The 26545-nt window shown below is 35.7% G+C and overlaps 1 long non-coding RNA gene across 2 annotated transcripts in view; it reads right to left on the reverse strand.

The window, feature by feature from the left end:
• Positions 1 to 19537: 19537 nt before the first annotated feature.
• Positions 19538 to 26545, reverse strand: part of LOC105736597 (uncharacterized) — a 252618-nt gene continuing 245610 nt past the window's right edge. The window contains exons 6-9 of one of the 2 annotated variants that reach the window (XR_015294244.1): positions 21030 to 21377; positions 20886 to 20948; positions 19921 to 20011; positions 19612 to 19714 (exon numbers count right to left, since the gene is read on the reverse strand). This is a non-coding gene — a long non-coding RNA (uncharacterized LOC105736597). Of the gene's footprint in view, positions 20012 to 20885; positions 20949 to 21029; positions 21378 to 26545 lie in introns of both variants that reach the window. The other variant, XR_015294243.1, reaches the window with a different exon arrangement.

The following is a 26545-nucleotide window of genomic DNA, read 5'->3' on the forward strand; positions in this document are numbered from 1 at the left end:
CCCCCGCTTTAATTCAATCTTGCCCCTGGTTTCTCAACCGGATATTATGGAAAGATTTACAACAAGTTTTCGCTAGTAATTGGATCATTTCAAAACTTTCTTTCGATAAATAAATAAATAAATATCATCACAATCATTCGTATTTAACTTTGGTCAAATTTTACTATTATCTATTATTCCATAACAGGATATATATTTTGATCCTCTTTCTCCCCACGAAAACCATACAGTGTTTCAATAAACGAACGACGTGACGTTAAACAATAAAAGATGAACCAGGTCGGTCCCCTTCTTTCGAAAGTCATGGCAGACTGTTAAACGAGCGTGATACACTTGTCGGTCGGCGATACGAAAGGATGAGCGCGGATATTGCGACTCCAGGAGCCCCTCTTACCGGTCCTCCACAAACATTGGCCGGTACATTGCGGATCCACACACAGGACGCACCTTTTGTGTGATTGTCGCAAAATTGTCACTGGCAAACACACGGGTTGTATAAATAGAGGGGCGGTTTTCGGTTTGAACGTTTTGAACAATTCGGAGAGAAAAAGGGGTGGGGTGGAAAGCAATCTGGATAAACGGTTTCGAGTAACGAGGATGTCTCGAAAAGCTAAAAATCTCCCAGTTTATATTTATTTTATACACGAAATTAACGAACAAGAAGAATCGTGGAAAAAGAGAAGTCGCACAACTGTTCGTTTTCTTCGCGTCTTCTTGTTCAAGAAAAATAAGATTTTACCGTTTTTCACTCGTATTTAAGAAGGTTCCTTATCCCTCAGGGTGTAATTATATCATACATATATTTATACATATATTTATTAATATATTTACGTTCTGGACGAACATGTTTAACTTTTCAAATTTCCAACGAAAATCCCTTACAACTATGCGAATTGAAAAATTCTCGAATCGGACCAATCTATTACAAATAATCTATTAAAAGAATATTTTTCCCAACAACGAAGATTTCAACGTTGAAATTCCACCTCGACTCCCCTCCTCTCCGTCCATTATATTTTAATAGATTTTAATCGATAACTCGAACGCTGCAAATCCGTTAACGAACCTTCGAAGCAGCCACAGAGCGACAGATCCTTCTTCTCTTTTCCTCGATCCAAGTCCACTCCCCCTCCGTGGAAATCATCGAGACGAGCGAAGGGAAGGCGTCGAAGCCGTTGGCTAATTTCAAAGCGTCGCCACGACGTTGCCGCCGTTCTGGGGACAGGCCTTCCCTCCCTCCTCTCTGCTATAATGAACCGTTTTTAAGATATCGAGGTCGTCACGTCACGAGATCCGACAGGCGGAACAAAGCTCCGGCCGAAGACTTTAAAACGGTGGACAGATTCTGGGATGGAAGAGGAGAAGGTGTGCCAGATTGCCTCTCCTCCTCCCCCCTTCTCGAGGGAGGCGAAGCCTCGATCGAGATCCTCTGTGAATATACAGGGATCTCGTCGTGTCGCGTGAAATTATTGCTCAACAGGGAGATACCTCAAGGTCGTTCAGCACTTTGGACGACCGACGTTCTCGAGTTTGATTCTTCTCTACTTTATTTGGGTGGGTGTAAGAATATATGGGAATATTTCTAAATTATTTATAAATATAAGGTAGAGAAATAATGGATATGTCGAAGAGTCGAAACGATGTTGGTTAAAAAAGGGTGATTCCATTTTCTGTTCAAATTTTTTTTTTTTCAAATTTTACATTCTCTTTCATGGTTTAAAGTATATATATATATATAAAACGAACCATAATTTCATCAGAAAGGAGAATGGTACAAGATAGGTTTTCGATATAATTCAAACTTATACTTTGAATTATATTTCTCTAAGTATTTGTATCTCTTCGTATAAAAATCATTAAATTGAACGATCTTATTGAATTAATTCGAATTAATTCCAGGGGGGGAAAAAAATAAAACTACATATCGTATTACGGAGGGATTAATTGATATCTTGGGTTCATTGCGGACGAAGCAGATTCTCTGCCTTCCGCGATTATCTCTTTGTCCATTATTCATTTATAAATTTATAATCCTTTCTAACAGGGAAAAGGCTATCGCCTATATCGAATACGTATCTATTTCTTTTTGAGGGTAGAGAAATTGTTAAATAAAGGATTAATGAAATTTTCGTCTTAAATGAAAATTAATTATGTAAAATATGTAAAAAATATACAGCTTTTTTTGCAATATAATCAACCTTATTTTATTCAACTTATTCAAAAAAGTCATGATCAAAAAGATTAAAATTTTATTCATCGTTTGTTCCGCACAACAAATATTTTTTTTTTTATTTAAAAACCTATATTTATTTGCAATAAAAGTGCCAAAGTATGTTAAATAAGGTATCGAATTTTTATTAAAACAATTTCCTTCGAACGCGTTATTATTTAAATAATATCGTAACTTAACAAAAAATACAAAATTTTATTCGAATAATAATAAATCCTTTCGTTTACCATTAGAAAAAAATCAAAAGTCATCATCGACACACGGAAAATGTTTCAATTATCTAAATAAAATTCCAGAACTTGATTGTTCGGGGATAAAAAAAAAAAATAATACTTTCCCGCAGCGTCGTTCCGCAGTGAAAGTCCATTACCGAATTCATTTATGGAAACGAAAAACTGTTACGGCCTATCCATCGGCCCATTGTGCGTCGTCGGCCAAGATCCGTTCTCGCGTTGTTGGCCAACAGTCAACTCGCGAGAGCCGGCCAAATCAAATTCCGTGGCCTCAAACGCCTCGCTCGAGCGCGTGTTAACACCAGCAGCGAATCTCATCCTGCTTGCAGCGTTGCTCGCTCCATATTATTCTCGTGCCTTATTTTTCATTCTTCAAATCTGAATGACCGCGAATAAAATTAAACTGAACAATCAACGAACGTTGTCCAAACGAAAAATGTATTCCAATATCCAACTATTCTCTTATTCTTCAAGTCTCAATGACTGCGAATAATCTCAACGAAGTTATCCGAACAGAAATCGATCTTAAAAAAATACACGTCCGAGCGAAAAATTTGTATTCTTGAAATATTAAACAAAGATCACAACCCTCCCCTTTTCGATGAAGCAAGCTCTTATTGCTCGACCGACAACCCTTCCCGTCATCGACACCCTCCCACCCTCTCCTCCGAAAGAAGAAATGGCAGCTCCGTCCACCGATTTCCCTTCGCGATCATCCTCCGCCGTGCGGCTGACGTCTCCCTCGAAACGAAAATAGGGAAGAGGGACACACGGTGATCGCTGCGGGGAGGAACGATGCTCGGGGAGGGGTGGTGGCGGCGGCTGATTTACCCACGGTGCGCGTCTGCAGGAGCCGGCTGAGAAAGAGAAGCCCGAGGGAGCGAGGAAAACGTACTAGTGACCCGAATACGTCTCGCCCCGGGGCACAATCTGTGAACATCTTCCCCTGGTAATGCTCTATGCGAATTCCTGTACCGAGATCCCTTCCTCCCTCCCTCTCTCTCCGCGAGAGTTCCGCGCCTATCTCTTCGTTCGGTTGGATGTATTTGTTATTTTTGTTCCGGAGGGGGGCGCTGAAGGGGGGAGATAGCGATGGGAACAAGTGGATTGCAAGTAGGTAGGCTCGTGACGAGCTGGAACAGCGAGGGGTGAAGAGGAGAATTTTGAACAGGTGGGGGAAGAAAATTTTTCTATGAAAAATTTAAAAAAAGGAACTTGAGTATTTCGAGGGGGGAGAAGAAGAGTTGCGGGTTTGAGAAATTAGATTAGGAGAAGGAAGGAAAGAAGGAAGGAAGAGTTTGAAATAGTTCGAAAGGAAATTAAAAAATTTCCGTTCCCTCGAATCTTTCACGTTAGATTTAGTTTGTTTAGTTTCGGGGCAACTAGATTGAGGTTAATTCCATTGCTAAAAGGGGGGAGCACTTGGCATTATTGGGCTGTGACGCGTGAAACGAACAGCTTATTTTCGAAATACTTTAGATTTCTTCCCCCCTCTCTTTATTTTTTTTTTTGTTTGTGTCTGCGCCCAGATTGCGCTCTGATTGGTTCTTTGTTCTCGATGCTTTGCACGAGGACTTTTTTTTTTTTTTCTTTTTTTTTTTAGATGGATCCAATCTTTGGAATCGAGTTTGCGCTCGTTCGAATGGTGGGGGTGGGTTAATTGTTGGCGAATAGATAAATCGGAAGGAACAATTCTATCCAGAATTTTGTTTTCTAATGGATTTACGTTACGTTAATTCGTTTATCAAAAATAATCGATAAATACAGTTCGAGTAATAATTTTATTAATTTCAATTACCATTATATTATTCTATGCAAACCGCTAAATCTTCTTCGAGATTCGAAATTTCGAAAAATATTGTACATCATAACATTGAATCAGATCATAAAGGAGAAGAAGACGAAGAAGAAAAGGTTGATTCCAAAATTTAAAAAGGACGAACGAGCTACTGTTAAAAGAACCAGCAAGAACCAGACCAAATTCTCTCGTAAAAATTGCATAGGGTAACAAATTTAATATCGGCATTCGGTGAATGGGTTGTTCCAAGAGAGATAAAAAAGGGAGGGGGGGGGAAAGGGGGTGCGTGGGGCAGAAAAATATGGAAAGTGTTGGTGGATGAGTTACGACCGAGGCTTTTCATTCGATGGGAGCGAAAGCCGAGGGGAGGGTTCGTCCGTGCAACAGCGTGAAAAATGCGAAACTTCCCCCGGTTTTCACGACGAAACGCCAGTGATGCATCGAGCTCTGCCATCCGAGGGGACAAATACCACGACAATTTCAAGTGGGATTTTGAAATTCAGCAAAGCAAATACTCACCGCTTCGTAACGAAGATGCATTGGCCGAATAACAAATTTCGGATCGTTAAACTTTCTATTATTTATATTTCCTTTAAGAAACCTTTCTTTCTGCTTTACTTTCTTATTATTACCAGTAACTCGTGACCAATTGTTGAATCTGTATTACTCGGTTAACAATCGATGTCTCTTCTTTCTCGAGAGATGTCGCTGAAATTATTCCGACTACGGATGCGAGCCTATACCACTACCAACATTTGCTTTCGTCGCAACAACGCGAAAGCAACGATATCTGTAAAATTTCGACGAAAAATATCTTTTTTCCTTTTATTTAAAACTCGTCGCGCGAATTTTATTACTACACGGAATAGGAAATGTTTCATTGTTCCGTCAATTCTTATTATAAAGATCAAATAATATCCAGAAGGTGTAATAATTGAAGGGAAACAAGGGAATCAAGAATTTTTTAACGGAATCATCGATAGGAACGATTGTTTCGCCGTATGGAAAATTCAGCAAGTTTGAAGCGCAAAGCGAAACGATACGAACTTTTATTTATCCGTCAAATTTGTTAGTCTATTTTTTTTTTTTTTCTGCGAATCAGTTTGTTCAGCACATTCGGTAAACTCGGATCGTAGAAATTTATTGACGTTGTACTTGTTACACGACCAAGCGCAAAGCTCGGAAGAGAGTAGAATTTATCGACTTGTTCAATTGAACGAATAAAAATACTTTGGCTAGATGTTTCGCAGTTCTGCTTTTCTCTCTCTCTCTCTCTCTCGTTTCAACTTTACAAGCTGCTGAAGGATATGGTAAATACTGTTAATACATTTCTTCATAACTTTGTTTTTTCACAATTAACATTATCACAGAAATTACGAGACGATTATTATATTGAAATATAAACGAACAAGATACTCCCAGCTGTGATACTTTCAACTAATGATTTTATAATTTTGAATTAAGTTTGAGTATAGCGTATTATAATTTGACACAGAAATCTCAGAAACACTTTTCTCGAGAGAATTTTATGCAATTGTTGTATGTGAGAGAGTTTTGCAGATTAAAAATGTGCGCATCATTTTTAATCAATTTCGCTCGGATATTTAACCAGCGGGACAAACGACCGTAATTTTACAAGTATCGTATATGAAAGATTTATTTTTCGAAAAGGAAGAAGGAAAGGAAGGAAGAAAGAAAGAAAGAAAAAAAAAAGTATCTTGCAACTGGCATGTCCAAGATTTTTCGCGTCGCTTTTTCTTTTTAAACCGCGTGTTTTTACAGAAAATGATGAATTTGCGCTAAGGAACCGTTTACTTCGCCGAGTTGGCAAGTCGTAAGCTGTCTTCAAAAGAAAACGTTTAATTACCACTGAGCAGCGGCTGAAAGTTTTGTTAAAGCGTTTTCAGAGTTTTAACGAATAAATGGGGAATTTTTCATCAAGCAACCCTATGCACCATTCGCCGGCATTTGTAATTTAAATTCAGAGAAAAAAAGAAGAAAGAAAGAAAGAAAAAAAAAAGAAGAAGAAGAAGAAGAAGAAGAAAGGAAAAAAATTGGAGAATGAAGTTAGCCCTTTGAAACGTTGAAACATTGCTACAGACAGGAACCGTTTTTTTTTTATTTTTAAAACGCAATAAAAACTTATACAAAGAGAAAACTCCAAATTTTGCAATTGCAATTGTTGCGCCAATTTTAATCATCTATCATCGTTTTTAATATTATTCGCACTGATCTGAGAAATATCACTCGTTGCTTTCAAAACGCATTCGTGTATTTTATTCCAATATTATAATCGCTTCGATTGTTAAATAATATTTTTGCACGTAATCTGCACGTTCAATCACCGTGATTCCAATAATTGGCCGAAAAAAAAAAAAGAAAAAAAGAAAAACGCAGCAGATATTCGATAGAAAATAAATATAGAATTGGTTTCGAGGTTTCTTATTTATTATCTACTCGAATTGGATTCGAGTATCGGGTAATTTGTGAACGGGAAATAAATTAGCAGGGCAATAAAACGCGATATATAAGTGCATAATTGAATCGCCGCTCGTTTTAATAATTAAAACGGGACGAGTTTCGCCTCGAATAGAGAATTATTCCCCGTTCCTCGCTTTTATTCCAAAGTTTTCACCTTTACGTTTATCTTTCAACACCTCTATAACTTTAATTAACGAGATTAAAATTCAACATTTGTATCCGCTGCTTGTTTGTCTATCGTTAAAAGTTATTCAAAATGATCCTGGTGCAAATAACCTGCAAGTTTTTGAATTCGTGCTGTAAGGAGTTACAGGGATTTATCTTCATTTGGGGAGGGGGGAAAGGATTGATAAATATACATCCAGGATTCTTCTCGATCCTCGAGAGGATCTAATCGATGAAAAGAAACAGGTTTCTCCTTTTAAATATTATTTAAATTGATCCCACTGGTTATATACAAGAAAATAATATTTATTTATTAATCTTTCTAATGAATGATTGTTCGACAAACTTTATTCAAACAACACGATATAATTTTTTCTTCAAACTTCCAATTACGAATCTCACGTCGTTGCATTATAACTTATGCATCAAGTGAACTTGACGATTTACGGGAAAAAAGAAAAAAAAAAAAAAGAAAATACAAAATAATCTAATTTCCAATAACTTTTCATCTTCGTCTATACCTAAAAGGCAAGGTAAATGTCAACAATTTCAAACAATTCGCACAGCGGTTGAAATTCGACGTTTTTTCCACGATGCAATTACTTTCTCGCGCGATTGGGCGTCGATTCTAAATGGAACAACGAAAAAAAAAAAAAAAAAAATCGCCGGCGAAAAAAAATACACAATATATATATATATCTCACGCATCGATACCGAAATAGCCATTGGTGTACCACGCGTCATCTTTTTCCTCTTTTCCAATCAAATCTGGGAATCGTTAAGGACCCTCGAACACGAGGAGGAGCGATACGCGATCGAATGGATAACCGACGAGAAAAGCTGTGGGGAAAAAAAAAAAGAATTCGCAAATTAATCGTTGAAACTCGATGCCTGAGCGAAACTCTGCGTATCGAGATGGAATCGTTCCTATCCGCTCTTTCCATCGATTACGAAAATATAAGATTCGAATTCACCAAACATTTTTCCATCCATTTTGCCATCTATTTGTTATTATTATATCCATAAAAGGGGGGAGGAGGGCAAGGAAGGAAAGTTGTGGAATCGAACGGATGCAAAATACATGGGGATATTCGGTTGAATACGCGTCGACAGATAGATTCGATGGATGATAATGCGTGGCTGATAATTCTGATGGACAGGCAAGCTAGTGATTCATCCCGCGGCTACATGTTTTTGGCGGACGGAAGATATAGGACGGTGTTTGAAGCAGTTTGTAACGAGAGAAAAATAAATACGAATGATATAATTTCCACTCGAATCTCCAAGAAACTCTAAGAAAAAGAGGGACGACCTTTCAAAAACTTGACCGATCTTTCATCACGATCGAGGCGTACACAATTTTGCGACTGTATTATCTTTCCACGAATGCAAAGAGGTTAATGATCAAACGGGTTAATAATCCCGTGGAGAGATGGACGATCGTAGTTCGAACCAGGCGCAATTATCGTATTTTTCTCGGGGATTCGAAATGGAGAGCAAAAATAGCGATATCCAGGGGGCAAACTGCGGCCACCGCAGCATATATGTTTAACGAGTGTACGGGTAAAATTTCGCGCGTAAATCAAAACACGTCCAGGTTACTGCTATCCGCAATGGCTTCTTCCCTCTCACGTTTCCTGTATCTCTCCCATCTCAAAACATTGCTGGCAACCCTTCTCGTTCCCCTCGTATCTCACACGAGTTATACCTCGCGTTGGTTAACTAGACGGCCGGTATTCTTGGAACGGAATAATCCGAATGACGAAACGAAACAATTGGAATTATCTTGTCCCTCGATCGGGTCCACAAATTCACGAACGAATCTGTTTCCACTGTCTATTATTCTTGCGCGATGGACAATTCCGACAAAAGTTAATAAAATCGTGGATTTGCTTAATCGAAACGAAATAGTTCACTCGTTTTTTCCTTCTTAAGAATTATTGTCGTTCATCTGTTTTGGGGCGCGAGATATAACCGAAAACATCTTTTATTTCTTCTTCTTCTTCTTCTTCTTTTGAACGAGTTCGTAAAGCATAAAACGTAACGATTAAGAAACTAGTTGAAAATTTGCCACGGTGACAAATTTTATGCGTGTTTGAGAAAGAATTAACAGCGCAAGTTTTGATAGAACTTCCGTGCCGGGGACAGAGATAAATCGTGGAAGGAGAAGAGGAGGGGAGGAGAGAGAGACGGTGGTGAATGATTAAAAATTCTCCACGTAAGTACGTACCGACTATCGTCCGAAACACAACCTCTCGCGCGAGCAAACTTCTTCAGGTAAATGGAAAAATTTAACCGACTTCACCAGACCTTCTCCTTACAATAGCATACACTATAAGCTTATAAACTCATCTGTACATTGAACAATCATACACGATTTCAACGCGATCTCAACCTCAAATTGATACATTGAATATTGAATATTCAATTGTTTCCCCCCCAAAAAAAAGAAAAAAAAAAAAAAAAGGGAAAAGAGATCTATGGTCGCAGAATATTTCACGTGTCGCAACCTTAACATACCGCGGTTATGTTCTTCTTGTATTCAAGCGCGCGGAGGCACGCTTGCCAACACGCCAGTGGGTGGAATCCGGTGAAAAAGGCGATGAAGAACGGAGCAGGTGTTGTGTTTATCCGGACAGAATGCGCAGCCACGTGCAAAAACCGTGGTGGTGGAAAGGTCCTCCAGATTAATCTACGAGGGAGGGGGAGGAGGGGAGGTTGCTTGCAGTCGACCTAATTCCAACGCTCGAGCGGCCCAATCAAAAATAATTTTACGAGTTGAGGAGGAGTCGTTAGCGATACAACCGAGTATCGGACTTGGCAGCGTTGCGACTCTTTCTATGAATTGTGCACGATAGACCGAGTGATGGGGAACGAGTTGTGTTGCAACTGGATTCGAGCGAGTAAAGTGGCAAAGTTTCCTTACTTTGTGACATTGTGGAGGGAAAAAAAAAAAAAAAAAGGAAGGAAAAAGGGAAAATGTATCTTTAACTCGAATCGAATGTGGATTCGATATATTTTCGCAAGTGCGCGCTCGTAGAATGCTTGTCATCGAATTTTTGTGCAACGTATCGAGGTGATGGAACCAAGTGTGAAACATTGAAAGCGAGTTATTATTGTTATCGATGAACGTTACTTTTTTGATTTTCACCCCTTATACAAAGATGTGTTTTGAAAGATCGGCGATACGATTTTCCTGAGGAAAATGATCCATTTTTGAAATAATAATCGGAGAGTATTGTAGGTTGTGAATTTTATATTATTGTTCGTTTTGTATTTTTGCGAAATATTTATTTCTTTTCTGCTAATTAAACAGTCTAAAAAATTTCTTTCTCTCTTATGTAGAAAAATAAAGAAACGGGAGATTCACGGTATGAAATTAACTTTATTTTCTGAATAAATTTTACACGTTTCTCAGGAAGCTCAGGAATAAGAATTTTTGAATTTCTTTTTTTTAAAAAGATCAAAGAAACTTATATATTTAAAAGATGGAAAAAACCCCCCCCAAAAAAAAAAGAAAAAGTTTATGTTTGTACAGTAAGTTGTACAAAAGTTAATTTTACGAGTATTTAAACGAAATGTTTAAATAAATTTTGCTTTCTGTTATTTTTAGAAAAAAATTTAATTTTACTTGTCGATCGTAGAAGAGATTCAATAGATTCAAAGAGAAAAACGTTCGATTCTTTGAAATTACAAAAATTCCAAAAAAATTTAATCGCGAGTACGTACGAATTTGGGACAAGACGAAATAATAATAATTTTGCTATCGTTAACATTAACGAGTAATAAATCGATAAATCGATTCGTTTGCAATTATCAAGAACATTGGCACGACCTTAATATGAATTTTCAATTGAACGATTTAATTAACCAATACGGACAAGCGATTTATTTTTAATCTTTCGTTTTTGCTCTTTTAATTAACAGTTCAAAAAATAAATCTCTACCTCTTTCACAACAATTAAATATTTTATTCAACAAAAAAGAAAAAAAGTATGAAATATGTATAATGCAAAAACGAAGCAAACGAATCGAAAGAAATTTCAATTTGAAGCAACGTTATTACCTTATATCCTTCTAAATATAACTAAAAATTTTAATTTTAATCCTCTATAATATACTCGTTGATTGCCATTTCTATTCTTGTCTGAGAAAGACTATCTAAAAATTAGTTGAAAAGTCCATGAAGAAACAAAGAATTCAAAATAAAAATTAAACGAAAGAAAACGTTAAATAAATTATCACATTACAGAGATCGTCTATTAATTAAATCCGAATACATTATCGTGTTACACGTATTCTTATTAAATATCGTCCAAATTGAAGAAGCGCGTCTCATCAGATAAAAGAAAAATATCTAACCGATCTGTTTACCGATCTTGGGAATCGACGAAAAATTGTCACCTCGTTAAAAATTTATTATACGTAGGCGTAATCGGTTTAACAACGTTTCAATCTTTTTTTTCCCACTCGAGTGTTTCTTTTTTTTTGTTTGTAGAGAGTCACGTGGAAAAAAGAAGTTGTAATTAATGAATTTCACGATGAACATTTTTTTTTTCCCCCTCCATGGCCGCGGCAAAAACCACCTGTAATTTCACGTGAAAAGAGTTACATACACCGCAGTTAATTTAACGTCGCGCTTTATGGCCTCGCATTTATGTCGCGCCAAGTTTCGCCTCGAGATGGAATAGTAAAGTTGTGACGGCCGGGGCGGAAGGAAATTTTATAGGAAAGGAAACTGTTGGGTGGAAACTGTTCGTTAAAGCTTGAGGATGAAAATTCTCATATATTTTCTTTAATTCTAATTATCGAAATTATAGAATGACGTTCGGCTTGTTGTCTGATCTGTTCAATTATGTGTGAGAAATGCAATAATGGACAATAAAAAGGAAAAGTAACGAAAATGGTAGAAATGACAATGCTAGTTGTCTTATTCCACTTGTCAAATCAATATGACTTGAAACAAAACAAATGAAAAAAAAAAAAAAATAAATTATAAAAATAATCGTGGTCAGACAAATTAACGACAGATTCTTTTTTTTTTTTCATTCGATTTTCATTGATACGCCATCGAAATTATTAGAATATTGGCATACTTCGTTTCCAATCATTTATTCCCGAAGATAATCCAAATTATTTCGAGGTTTCAAAGTGAGTGAAAAAGAGTGCGGTCGGATCGTTAACGACTTTCGAATTTTCGATAGAAATTTTATTTCTCGCAATTATTTTACGTAATATTTCTTCACACTGGTTTCAGATCCAAGCTTCGGCAATTATAGATAAAGAGGGGCGCCAGTGTTCCGCTTTAGAGATTTCGCTGTAGTTTTACAAGCGGATTGTTCAAAAGGAATCGATTTATATATAAAAAAAAAAAAAAAAGAGAGGAAAAAAACACACGTCGATTCCATTTATATATCGCTCGAAGTTTAAAAAGAGCGAACTTTCACTCAAAATGAACAACCTTTTATCTTTTAATCGGACGAAAAAAAAAGATATATATATATGAATACGAAAAGCGAAAAAATTAGCAATTTTATAATAATTCCGATTAGAAAAATGATGAAACGAAACGTTTCATCTTTAAAATTAATATAAAATACCATACACCATTCGAAATATTTAAGTTTAAAAAAAAAATGGCTCAAAAATGTACACATAGCCGAATATAAATTCACTTCCCTCTTTTTTTTAATCTCTCTGTCTCAAAAAAAAAAAAAAAAGAACGATCGCAAGATTCTTGATCGATAAAGAGTTTACAACGACAAGAGAGTTCTCGTTTCGGATCTCCCGAATGAAAACTGAATTGTGACTCTCCTCCCTGCTTTTCTCCCCACCGCTCTCCTCTCTTTTTTTAATTATGCGAATGGACGCGTTTCCACAGCCAGAGGAACGATGCCTCTCTTTTTGCGATCACCAAGCTGGCTGATGACCGCGAAAACCCGACCGGCTCACTGTTGCCAGCTTCAATGCGGACCTTTACCACCGCGAGAGGAGAGAGGAGAGGAGAGGAGAGCGCCTCGGTCACTGCAGTTCTGCGCATCGACTGCACTCCGAGAGATGATCACCGGTAATAGGCGCATTCGCTCGCGCGTTTCCGCCATCAACCCGCGTTTTCGCTTCTTTTTTTTTTTTTTCCCCTTCCCCCCCCTCCCCTCTCCTTTCCTTTCTCTCCTTTTCCCCTCTCCTCTCCCCTCAACCGGTGAATAGGCGGCACAGACGGTTATGCGCTAATGTCTTTCGCAATGGGGAGGGGAGGGGGGAGAGTTACGCGTGTGTAATCCACTGCCAAGATACAATCCACGATTCCGCGGTTGCTCTCGCCTTTGTTCGAGGTTGAACTGAAATTAGGGGCGGATCTTTTTTGGTTTCGATTTGGTTTAAAAAAAAAAAATGTGAGACGAGATTTGCTCGAAACGACGATTCTTTCTTTTTCCTTTTCTTTCACTTTTCTTGGCTGGAATTGTATAAAGGGAAAATATATATATATTCGTAGGAAATTTGGAATTGTAAATTTGGATGAAGTTCATATTTCAATTTACAAATTTGTTTTCAATATTTTTTCCTTTTACAAATCTTTGCACTTGAACTTGTTGTGCAAAGCTTATATTAACGAAACGTATCTCGCGTATATTTTATTCCTTATTCTGTGAGCAACGTCGCTCACAATTTCACTTCGCCGTGATAGATCTTCCTTCATCATCGAGCGAAGCGAGGCCATTAGAACGTTACAAAAGCTTATCTGCGAGGCAGGTTACCTCGACTACAAGCTGCATTCGATCTCCCTTTCAACGGCTCGATATCTCCATACCAGTCGAATAACTCGAGCCACGCTTACACCGGAAACTGCAAATGGACCGACATTACTGGATACCGGATGAAATATCGAAAGGGCTCCTCCGCCCCCGATCGAGAAGGATCACCCTCAACCAATGTCTGCAATTATGAATTTTATGGTTCTCTGTATTGCTCCTCTCCTTCGGATGGATTTCGATACGGCTGGCAATATTAAGATGATTTCTTGCCAGATCATCTTGCATTTTTATTCTCACCTTTTTTTTTTTTTTTTATTAAATTATTTCTCCTTCAAATTATCGATACATTTTCATTATTGTAATTATGATAATAATTGAAGGAAGAAAAGGATTTTTCTTCGAGCAAAATTCAAGCATCGTTTTTGGAATTATTATTATATCATATACTTGTATTCTCACGCTCGTGGATTTGTCCATCTACCAAGAGGCAGTTTTTCTTTCGGGGAGAACAGAGAGCGGGGAGAAATGGCGGGTTCGAAATCGGGATAAGAAATTCCCTCTCTCGATGGGCGGAGGAAATGTAGATCAACTCTGAGAACCATTTCAAACAGTTTTTGCGAAGCGGCCGAGCATGCTGTCGGAACAAACATGACGTATATATCTTTGTTCGTCCTCCGAGGTGAGAGGTACGTAATCCTGTTTTGTTAGACGGGCCTGACAAAATTATGTATTACAGCTGTTTTAAAATGAAGATTTTTAATAAGGGAATCAATCGATACAATTTGTACATCAATTTAAACATTGATTGATCGATTTATTTATTTTAAATTACTTTATTAAAAAAAAAAAAAAAAAGAGAACGATTTTGAAATTCGGTTCGCCTTACGAATAATATAATTTTGAGAATCTTTTTTAAAAAAAAAAGAATAACTTTACTTTAGAGATATTTTTAATGTTGCTAATGTTCTCATTTGAATTTATTTACGTATGTCGTGCATAAACATATTTACAGATTCAGATTTTCGATGTAAATATTTTGGTAAATTAAACGTTAATTATCTTTTGTTCGCAAATTGTTCTCTTTGCTAACGATGCTAAAGTTCAAATTATCCTATTTATTTAACGAAATTCCTTAAGCAAGAGGGAATTTAAAATAACACCCAAGAAAATTTCTCTCTTAATGCGAATGATTGACTTTCACTACTTTCTCGTGTTAAATCACTTACACCAACTATAATTGCAACAAGTTTATTTGCCAACACGTGTTACGAGAAAAACACGTTATACCTTCTGTTAAAATTTAATCCAATCGTCCTCAAGTTACCTCCTTAAGTTAATCATATTCTCATCTTACTTCCTCCTTACTTCCTTAATTAAACTTCTTCTTACAAATTTTTCTTCCTGCAAAAAAAAAAAAAAAAAAAGAAAAAAAGAAAGAAAATAAACTTGAAATAACAGCGTAATTGATTTGTCCGTCATGCTTGTCCCAGAGACTCGTTGCTTCGCAGCCAGTGGTTATAGAGTCGATGTAATCAGACCCGGTTAAGTGGGCAAGGATTAGTTGTCCGGTTAGCAGTAATGGACTTTCCATACTCGTAGCGTAGCAGTCAAGGAAATTAATGACCGTTTTACGGGGAAGTAGACGTTGAGGAAACCTTGGAAATTCGGGTATCGTTCAGAAACTTCTTCAGCAGCCTCGGTTATCAATAGTTTCCAACTTTTTCGGAAACTTTAATTCCTCCTTTCTTCTTCCTCTAAAACTACATAATATTTCATCCACTCTAACTCGAACTTTTAATTTTTATTGATCGGCGATCAAGTTTTTCCTTCTTTGCATCGACTTGGCCGCGATAAGATGGAGAAATAAGAGGGTTAACCTTCGGTTGGTAATAATCAGCGACTTTTTATTGTGCGTGGTATCAATGCATGTCAGTTACAAAATCTCTATTTCAGACAGAAAAACTATTTTCACTTATACAATACGTAACCTAACTCATCTTATTTTTGTATAATAAATTTATAATAATTGCATCAATTCTATAAAGAAGAATAAAATCAAAAGGAAAAGAAAAAAGAAAAAGCTCTCTCTCTCTCTCTCTCTGGATTACAAATATTGAATATTAAATTAATTCGAGGAGGCTTGACCCCACCAAAATTTCGATTTCTAGGAGTACAGGCGTTGCATATGCACGCCAGGCGTACATCTTCTGCTCGCTCTCGCCTCGAAGGCGAGGAAGCTCGGGGTGTTTTGCAACAGGGTGTTTCACGCTGGCACAGCGTTACGTGTATCTCACGGCACGGTGTGATGAAGAGAGAGGGAGGGAGAGAGGTGGTGGATGAACTGGATATGGAGAGAGGAAGAGCGACAGGAGTGATGTAAAGACACGAAACAGGAGGACGGATGGAGGCGTTTGAGGAAAGTGGAATGTGGACGAGGCAACAGGGATTGGAAAATAAGAGGAAAAGGACGAATGAAATCGATAAGGGGGAATAAAGAGGAATAATTTCGAAAGGGAAATCGATATTAGTCCGATTGTTCTTACTTTATACTACTTGCATATGACCGATCTTGTGGAACTATTAATATATTTCTGAAATAACGTGTGATGTGTATATTTCTTATGGATCTTCTTCACTCGATTATTTTTATTATAAGAAGGAACGAAAGGAATAAAGGATTGTTCCAAATTCTTCTTCGTCCGACTATTGTTACTTTATACTCCTTGCATATGATCTTACGAAATCTTATTAATATATTTCTGAAATAATCAGTACGATCTACAAGTTAAAAAGTAATGATATTATTTAAGATTTAAGAGTTAAAACAGATCACTTTTTGAATCAAATCTTTTGTGACAATAGAATGAAAAACATCAGACTTACACACGTCCGAGAATGCAATTACCAGCTTGTGCGATCTTGTGATTCATCTCTTTCAGTTCCTTCTCGAGAAGGAAAAAAAAAAAAACTAACTTTACATCAGCTTATTTCCTGTCCTATCTTCCCCTCGCCAATTTAAAGTTCTCGCGTGTCCGCTGAACGAATGGGCGAAAGTCAATTTGATCTCTTTTGCGCTTTTAACCTATCAACTTCCCGTTTTTTTCCCCCCATTGTTCCAATACCACGGTGAAAACCAGGTTGATTCTCTCTCTCTTTCTCATTCCATTGTGGAACGACAACTTCCACACGCTTTTTTTACCATTCCCGCGATCCATAGAATCGATCTTTTTCTCCTGATTTGGGGGTGAGAGTTCGTGATAAGAACAGAGAGAAGTTGTCAGAATATTATTTTTTTCATATAACGAGTAATCCCTTATCAGAATAACTTTGGTAATTGATATACATTTCATCGTTTCGCGTCTATTGAAAGAACAAAGAAATCTTCTTTGGAAAAAATTTGACGAGCGTCTTATTCTACTTGTTTGTCGGACAAATGCCAATCTACACTACTCGAGCGAGCATTTTATCGTTACTTCAACTGTCTTACTTCGCTTCTCTCGACAAATGATCGACCTATATATCACTTGAATCGGTCGATTTGTATTGAGATATCTGATCGATCTTGAGATTCTTCTTCTATTATAATAAATATACATTTATCCACCGATTAAACCAGCAACTAAAATTCACAAATCGAATCGTGTTTATCGAAATTCGTGGAACAACAGATTCTAGTGTTTCCACAGTTCTGTCGAAACTAAAAATCATGGAGTGGTTCCATTTTGCCTATAAATCGTCCTTATCGCCACCTCTCTGGCAAGAGGTGGAGGGCGCACCGTAAAGGGAAAGGGATGAAAGCAGTTTTATGAATCGTGCTGGTCACCATCGAGTTTATTCCCTCGCTGTGGAATAGGAAATGCACGAGTTATGCGCTTTAATAAATTCCCCGGAAAGAAGACGAACGATAAATCCGGTGACCAATTGTAGAATTCAACGAGCTGTGAAACCTCGAGCGTCACGTCTCTCTCGAACCCGTTTCAACATACCATTTCCATTTTCGCGAGGTTCGATCGTTTGAGAAGTTGAAGGTAATCGAAAGTCAAAAGCGGAAGCGATGGTATTCTACTTTTAGAATTTTCTAATATTGAAAGAAATATACATAAAGGATTTTTATTTTTATTTTAGAAATCATGATCTATGAGAGTCGAGTTTGATGGTCTTTGTTTATTTCTGTAATTTATTTATCGTAGTATTTTTCTAAGCCATTTTAATAGATTGAAAACAAATTGAGGCATGGAAGATAAATATAAATCTAAATTTAAACATGAGAAAATTGATTTTGAGATATAAAAATTCTATCTTTGAATCACTATTTATATCCTCCAAATAAAGTATCAAAATATTAAAATAATTGATCTTCGAAAACAAAGCGGTACAATGAAAACTTGAATAAAAATTTTATTTATAACAATTATTCGTAAACGAAAACGAAACAAAAAAAAAATTTATCTTTCAAATAACATCAACACTTTTCGAACGAAAATTATTTCGGGCAAAGTAAAAATGTAGAAATAAAAAAGTAGTAAAAACTGTATCCGAATAATTATTTATACGTAAGTTTATTTTTACTGGTTCCGGACGCAATCAGGTTTTATTCATGGGACATCAGTGACGTTTGAATAACTACGGCACGGATTAATCGGGGGATATAATTGGTCGAGGAGAAACTACATGTTTCTTGCTTTATTATTTATCGTTTGCTCTGGAATGACGATCCTTCCACGCTGTGGAACGGTTTTAAATACCGTGCACTCGATTTTGTACGTGGCCACGGTCGAGAACTTTAATGAAACTTTAATATCCCGTCGTACATATTTGGCACGAAAGATGGCGAAGATGGTTTAAACACGTGATCGTCTCGAAGGAAATGTCAGATCTCTGGACAGGATTTTCTGTTCTTCCTCTGTTACTATTTAACGACTCTGTTTCAATTTTTTTTTTTTTTTTTCCTTTCTGTTATACCTTTGACCAGAATTATCGAGATAGTTATTATTTAACTTGTATTATCTTTTCTTATATATTATTCGAATTTATTCGAAAGATAAATTATTCAGATATTTAAAAAAGAAAATGATATTCGAGATTTTTATTTTGTCTAATTATATATTCCTCTTTTCGATTATTTGATTTGCAACCAAATCTATTACATATTCCCTATTGTTATTTAAAATAATTAAACTCGTTCCCTTTTTCTTATATTTTTACGCCAATTAAAGAATTTGTTTTTGCTTTAATGTTTCTTTAAAATAATGTTTATATTTTAAGAAATTAGCAAGGACCAACTTAAAACACTTATATAGCGTAAGACAATACAAAATATAACATTACATTATATTTATTAAAAAATTAAAAATTAACGTGGAATAATTTAAATTTTCACGATAGATTTAAAAAAAATAATTCAATATCCAACCACTCTTAGGAAAACTTTTCTATCCAGAGTTTCACGAATAGGGGAGCAACGAAAATTATTTTCATTGGTGGTGGCATCACGGTGTCGGGAATGATAGAGTTACAACTCAAAGAAATTAGAATTTTGAATTATTCCCCCGGTCCGTAATAAGGTCGCCATCAGATTTATGGATTCAATTTTAACAACTGGGACCTTTACGCGCCCCGATCCACCTTTGGATAGTTTGTATTAACTTTGTACGAACACACACACACACCTTTCAATCGTTGTACAATGTTAAAATCGTGTGCTCTGTATCGTGACCTTATTTTTACCTTTTCCTTGCCCCGGCTAAGCTGTCGATGATTTAAACTCTTTCTTTCACTTCGTTGAATTATTATCGATTGTCGATACATCACAATCGATTATTTTTCCCCCGAATGCTCGGCTATAAAATCCTTTAATTTTTTTAATAATGAAATCATATTATCGTTCAATCTACATTCTGGAATTTTTATTATCCAAGTTTTGTAACAATAATATTTTTATTTTACATATTTGTAATTATTAATAATTTTGGAAAAGATCTATGATCTTTTCAAATAAATTATCGACAACAATTCTTCGCCTCGCTTTATTTTAATTATCTGCTCAAATCGAACACTGCAAAATATATCGTTGAACGTTGCGTTGAAAGATACGTGAAAGTGAAAGAGAGAGAGAAAAAAAGAGAGAGACTTTGAATAACCTGTTCTACTTTTCTAAATAAAACTACGATCACTAGGCCAAGTGCTAAAGATGTAAAAAAAAAAAAAAAAAAAAAATTATCCTTCCAAAGATGAAGCGAATGAACTATGCGATTAACTTACCTGCAAAGTTCAGTTCGCGTTAAAATAAGTATCCCTTGTTCAACAACCGCTTCGGCCTTCTTCTTCTGAACAGAAACGAGGGTAATCGTACCTATAAATAAAGGTTTATCTTAATTAACGACCCTTCTTTACGCGTATTTATCTTGAAGAAGAGGGTTGAAAGCGACATCCGCGGGATCAATTCTCATCTATTGTCGTCGAATCCAAACGAAATTCTCCATTGAAATCTTTCTTCTCGATGCTCGAGCGAGAAGATTTAAAAAATTTAATTGTTGTACGATATCGTAAATTATTTTCTTTAATAATCCCTTTTCAATTTCTTCAACTCGCTGGATGATAACTTTTTTCTTTTTTTTTTAAAGTATTTCCAATCTTCTCTTAAATTGAAAGTGGTTGAAAAATTTTTTTTTTATGAAAAATTTCATTGGAAGATTTCTCTTTTATTTATTCAACTCGATCACGATTACATTGAAACACTTCGCTATTAAATTTTACCCGAAATATGAATATAAAGTTTGCCTTATTACGAGAAGAATCACCGATCGAAATTGCTTGGAAAATATATGGAAAGTATATTTAGATTATTGCACGTTTCACAAACGCGTAACATTTGTTATAATTTAATGGTTAAATATGCCACCAAATAATATTTGCCGCATGCTCCAATTTGGGGGTTGAAATTTATCGAGCATTGAATAAACGTTTTACGTAAACACTTTGTTAGGAAAATTACTAATAACAAAGCAACACTATCATCGTTATCAGTATTGCTCTTCTCATCAAGAAAGAAAATAACATTTACAAAAATGTTCAAATCATCTTCAGATCAATTCCACTTTGTATCCCCTTTCAAAAAAAAAAAAAGGAAGAAAATTCGAATTTCCAATCCCATTTTCATTCCATTCCAATTCCATTACCAAATTGTATTCCATTTAAATTCTTGGTATCGAAGAAATGATACAAACCACAGAGGAGAAAGGAATTTTCCTTTTCTAATCTCCAAGAAAATGATCGTCAAAGAGAAGCATCTAAAACAATAACACCATAATAATTAAATTTAATATCATTTCTAAAAGAAGGAAGGAGAAGGATCAATCAAGCTGATTAACCTTTTTATATTTTCGTTTCGTAAAATTGGATTTATTGTGCACACGGTCGGTCGTTAGCCATCCAATTGTTTCTCCAGATATATCATTGGTTTTTGGGATAATGAGATGCGCTTCCGTGCGTGTCGAAAATCAATATTTTCGAATCGTGGAACAATGGCCGGCCGACGAACAATGATATGCAACAAGTACACCACCCACGCTTGTCCAAGTGCACGCATTTAAATAGCCTGATTAATTAATCGGCCGATTGTCAGCCGTGATTGGCTCAAGTCGAATCGAAAATTCGAGTCGTGCGAGCTTCGAGACTTTTCCTAGGCTTGAATGCTTCCAAAATTTCGTTAAATCGATCTGAAAAAAAAAAAAAAGAAAAAAGAAAAAAGACTTGTAAAATATGCAGATTCTGTTGAGGAAATGATTGTTTTTTGATTGTTCCAAACAAAAGATTGTGATATTGGATTGGCTGTTTGATTTTAGATTATTTATGCGTTAATTTGTCGGTATAAATTATTAAAAGGATCTCTTTCTTTCGATGAGTTTTCCCTTAGAAATTTTTATAAATGTAATCCCCGTTTCACGGTGTTTACTCGTCGTTTTATCTGGACCGCAATTATTTTAAACGCGTTGTCGCACGCGAGCTTGACCTAAATATTATGGAATATGTGTGGAATTATCTAGAAATGAATTGGTGAAGTTAAAAGTTTAAAAGGATATCCAGAGAAATAACAAGCGATGCTTGTTTCAAAAAATTATATTTCGTATAACGTGCTTCGAATAAAATATCAATTTATTTCAATATCTCGATCTATATTTCCTTAAAGCAAACAATAGTGAATATTGTAGTGTATGCGAAAATTGAGATAAAAAGTAATATCATTTTATTTTTACGAAATATTTTTTTCTTGTCCTGGCAAAACAGAACCATTTTCGCCATCTCATAAATTTACCACCTCCAGAGATTCCAAACAACGTGCAAGCACAAAACGTGCCATTTTTATCGTTTTTACCAATTTCAACGCGAATTTATTTGTAATATTTATTGCGACTTTTTTTTACTAAAAAACCAGCATCCCAGTAATTGGAATCCAATATAATCGTGATAAATACACGGAGGCTATCCTTTCGTGATATTAGATCAAGAAATATACGAAGAAGAGAGGCAATACAACTGAAGCATAACATTCGTAATTGTAGATATTATTCCGTGACGATCGTGAGAAAGTCGATCCTTTCGAGCGGGTTAAATGGAAAACTGATTCTTTGACAAAATATTATCGAATCGAGTGTCGAGACTTTTTCCTATTGGAAAAATTGTTTTTTTAGAAACACGCACCAGATTGACCACCTTCGATTCGTTTTGTCGAAGCAATTTAAAAATTATCACACAAATTTTAAGTTATTAAAATTGTTGAAATTAAAATTTTATCTTTTTCAATTACGACATTCTATCAACTGTTTCGATCTATCGATAACGATTTTTATTCGAGAACGAAAAGAAAACTGGCATAATTAATCGATTTATAATTATAGTTCTTTTTCGTGAAAAGCTCGATCGAAGAAATATTCGGTTTTTCTTATTATCGGCGGGCATCGATTAATCTCGAATCACGAACAAACTGCATTTCGATTCCGACTAATTACCTTCTCTCTACAAAATTCAATTTTTTTTTTTTTACCACTGATTATATTAACAGCAATATTAATATGAATATGAATATTTCGAAACGGGATACATCGATCATCGATCAATTTATCCTCGTTTTATCACAATATTTTATTACAACTTTTTTAAATCATTTAACATTTTTTAATTTCTAATTCTTGCGCAATAAATTTTTTGACAATTTGATAAAAAAAAAATGATTATCCACGAACGAAGAAATCTTTGCACAATGTGAATACTACTTACACTTATAAATAAATCATCGAACAATCGTTATATTATTTACGTACAATTAATAATATCTTATTTATTTTCACAGAACAAACTATGGAACAAATTTCCAAATTCAATTCATGCAGAAAAAGGAGTCGAAAGTTCTCCATCAACGGGCACACCCTTTCGAATCCCTTTCGAACATCGATCCGTAATAATGGTCGTCCCAACAATCCGCAATAAAATTCTTGTAATATTACCTCCATAAACCGCCATACTCAAAAATATCCAACTCTCGTTCCTCGACAGAAAAGGAAAAAAGAGATAGATCGCGTTTTATCACCGGGCAAAGTCAAACCAATTCATTAGCGAGCACTCTCGAATCGAGTCCAAGGATCCAATCGAATCCGACAGACAAATCCTCGGGGAGGAGACGTGATTCTCTCCAAGAGGATTCTCAATTATTCGTAAATGTTGTTCGCCTCCGTCGAATAACCCGTCGATGGCAACGAAATTTCATTCTTCGGGGAGGGCTGGAAAACGTGATCGAAGGAAATCAAAAATGTTTCTCCGCCATTTCGCGCGATATTCACCGCTTATCCTCCCAGCAAAAATTTTCCTCGCTCGTTTTCACAACGTCGTTCTCGAGGAAAAAAAAAAAAAAAAGAAGAAAAAGTAACACCGCGTCGTAACTATTTTCCTCATTTCCAATTTACCCCCTCCACTTGCTCCAACCGCCCCTCCATTGCCCTCCCTCCCTCCCTCCCTGACGGCGCAAAATTTATGGAAAGTGAGAATTTTTCAGAAAATTCTCGCCAGCGATGGGATCAAGTTCAACGTGCCCTCGAAAATTTATATTGAATGAAACGAGATTCGTAAGTTTTTCCCGTATATCTTCTCGTTTATCGCGGATTCCTGTGTTGTCCACGATTTTCCACGAATCGATATCTATCGAACGATTAACCGATCGATGAAGGAATCTCTTCAAATTCTGAGAATATTACAATAGGCAAGAATGAATTTGATAAAATTTTTTCAATGATTATTCATGAAGAAAAGACAAAATTAAATAACATTATTTGCAGATAAAAATTTTGAAATCGTGATATAAAACGTTCTACTTGCGAATACACTTGATTCCATCGTTACTTACGTACGAGAAGAGAAGAAGAAAAAAAAAACGGGGAGAGAAACGAAAAAAATTCTCTCTCTCTGCTTTCTTACTCTCCTCCCTCTTGGTCGAGAACTGCTGATGAGGTTTCGATGCTCTGGATGGGACACACGGCCCCGATAATATCGCTTGTACCCTATATCGAAAAGGATTTCATCGAGGAATTCGCGTCCTCGTAAAAATTTCGCATCCCCCTCGGATATGATCTTCGGGAATGGAGGATCCTTTTTATTGGTTTAAGCGCCACGAAATTTCACGGGGTATTTCGTATCGAGCCGCCCTCCTCTGCTCGCTTCGCTTCGCTTCAGGTGTGAAAAAGGAAAAAAAAAAAAGAAAAGAAAAAAAAGGAACAGAGTTTGACGCGAAATTTCGTTTCGCTACGCGGTTTGTTTCTTTGTTTTTTATTTTTATTCCCTTCTCCCCCCCCCCCCCTCTTTTTTCGTTGGCGTATCGAGAATTCGAATGGGGGCGATGGTGCTTTTGAAAAAATTGACGAGTTTTCGAAGTGTGAAGTGCGATCGAATTCCTTTCTGGATTTCTTGATTATGATATTCATACGTAATTATGGCCAATGTTTCTTCTTCTATTGTATTTCTTTTTATTGGAGTGAAAATTGTTGTAAATTATAAAGAAATATTGAGATCAAATGGTGGAATATTCAGTGACAGAATTTCTCATTGTTTCTTCATTTTTTTGGAATGAAAATTGTTGTAAATTATAAAGAAATATTGAGATCAAATGGTGGAATATTCAGTGACAGAATTTCTCATTGTTTCTTCTTCTTTTTTTGGACAATTATCTGTAAAAAGATCATCTTTAAGTATTATAATAGTTTATGGAATGGTGGTAACTGCGATGATGATGAAAAATAAAATTTTTACGAAAATTATTTTTTCGTAAAAACGAATCATATTCAAAGGTTAAGTTGCGGTTAATTTAACGTGGAATCTCGTATACTTCGTTGCAAGGTAGAACACCTTATGGATCCACGTGTACATATTCATGAAAATTTGAACACGTTTGAGGGAATCCGAAAGGATATCTCACGAGTCAGGTGTATACAAGGTGTTTCACAAAATTGGGCCATCAAGTAACAAAGTATCATACGTTGGAGAATGAAAAGATTCGATGATTAATTAAATATCAATTGTATATTTCTTTTCGATATTAAACAATATATTTCTCTTTTCTTCGAAAGAGTATTAAAGTATTCATAACCACATGGCCAATTTCGTAACATGTTGCAAAATTATATTAAAATATCTTCTTCTCTTTAGATTAGATGTTTATTATATCACATATTGTGAAACACGTTCTTATTTAAAGTTTAACGCGTCACTCTATTGTTTCAAAACTATGGTTTAATTCAATTTTACGAAACACCGTGTGTACACATTGAATGCATTAAGCTGCGTTATAAAATGACGTCACACGATTTTCTTAAATACTCTTTTAATAAAAACTAATCAATCAATTTTTGAAACATTGATTTTTTTCTTTTTTCTCTTTTTTTACACGTATTATATTTTCACACGTATATTTTTCAAAAGTTGGATCATCGAAGACGGGTCTGTTTTAAAATTGATAAAAATAAGTCTGCGACGAAATAAAAGGCATCATCTCCAATGAAGGCTCATTCTTCGTTAAGTCTCGTTAGATAACACGTTACAATAACGACATACGCCGAGAATTAACCGGTTGCAGTGTAATACGAGGCATTGATTATGTGGCAAACATGTGACGAAGTGATTTGCATGAGCTCGTGATACGTACGTTTAATAATAGTTTCAATAACAATAATTGCGCGTCAAATTTGCAACAAGGGGGGCGGGGAGGAGGAGAGAAGGGGGGGGGTGGATACACAGTAATTGAATTTCCAAGTGAATGAAATTCCGCTATGCATATCCATTTTGACAAAAAAAAAAAAAAATGTCCATTTCTGTTTTCAAACGATCATTTAACCATCATTCGAGCGGAATTGACGTAATAAAAAAATATTGACGCATACTAACACGTATACTATCCGCCAAAAGTTTGGAATTTCGTAACAAATTTAAAAGTGAAATCACAATTCTTTGAAATATTTCTAAATATTTTGAATTGTTATTATTTTAGATTAGATAAATTCGTGAAAAATTCGATAAAATTATTATTAACTATCAGGAAAATAAGTTGCAAAGCGAATTTTTGACAGACAGTGTGTGCAACGTGAAAATATATTTCTGTGACGTTATTGGAACTTATCAAATTTAATATTTGACAATTATTGGTGGAACGAATGGGCCGGGCATTTGCTAAATCGTTAAATTTTCGAACGTATTTCAATTCAGAAAATAGAGCAACTTCAATGAATTTTTTTCGATTCTTGTATCCTTAATTTAAACGTGAAAAAGTCTGGACTCATTTTATTAAAGAGAGAACAATTGAAATCGTATGATATAAAATTATCAAATTGTAGATTAAACAGCCCAA

The sequence above is a fragment of the Apis florea genome, unplaced genomic scaffold, assembly GCF_048593485.1.
Source record: "Apis florea isolate Af1SG1 unplaced genomic scaffold, ASM4859348v1 contig_3696_pilon, whole genome shotgun sequence".
NCBI classification, from domain to species: domain Eukaryota; kingdom Metazoa; phylum Arthropoda; class Insecta; order Hymenoptera; family Apidae; genus Apis; species Apis florea.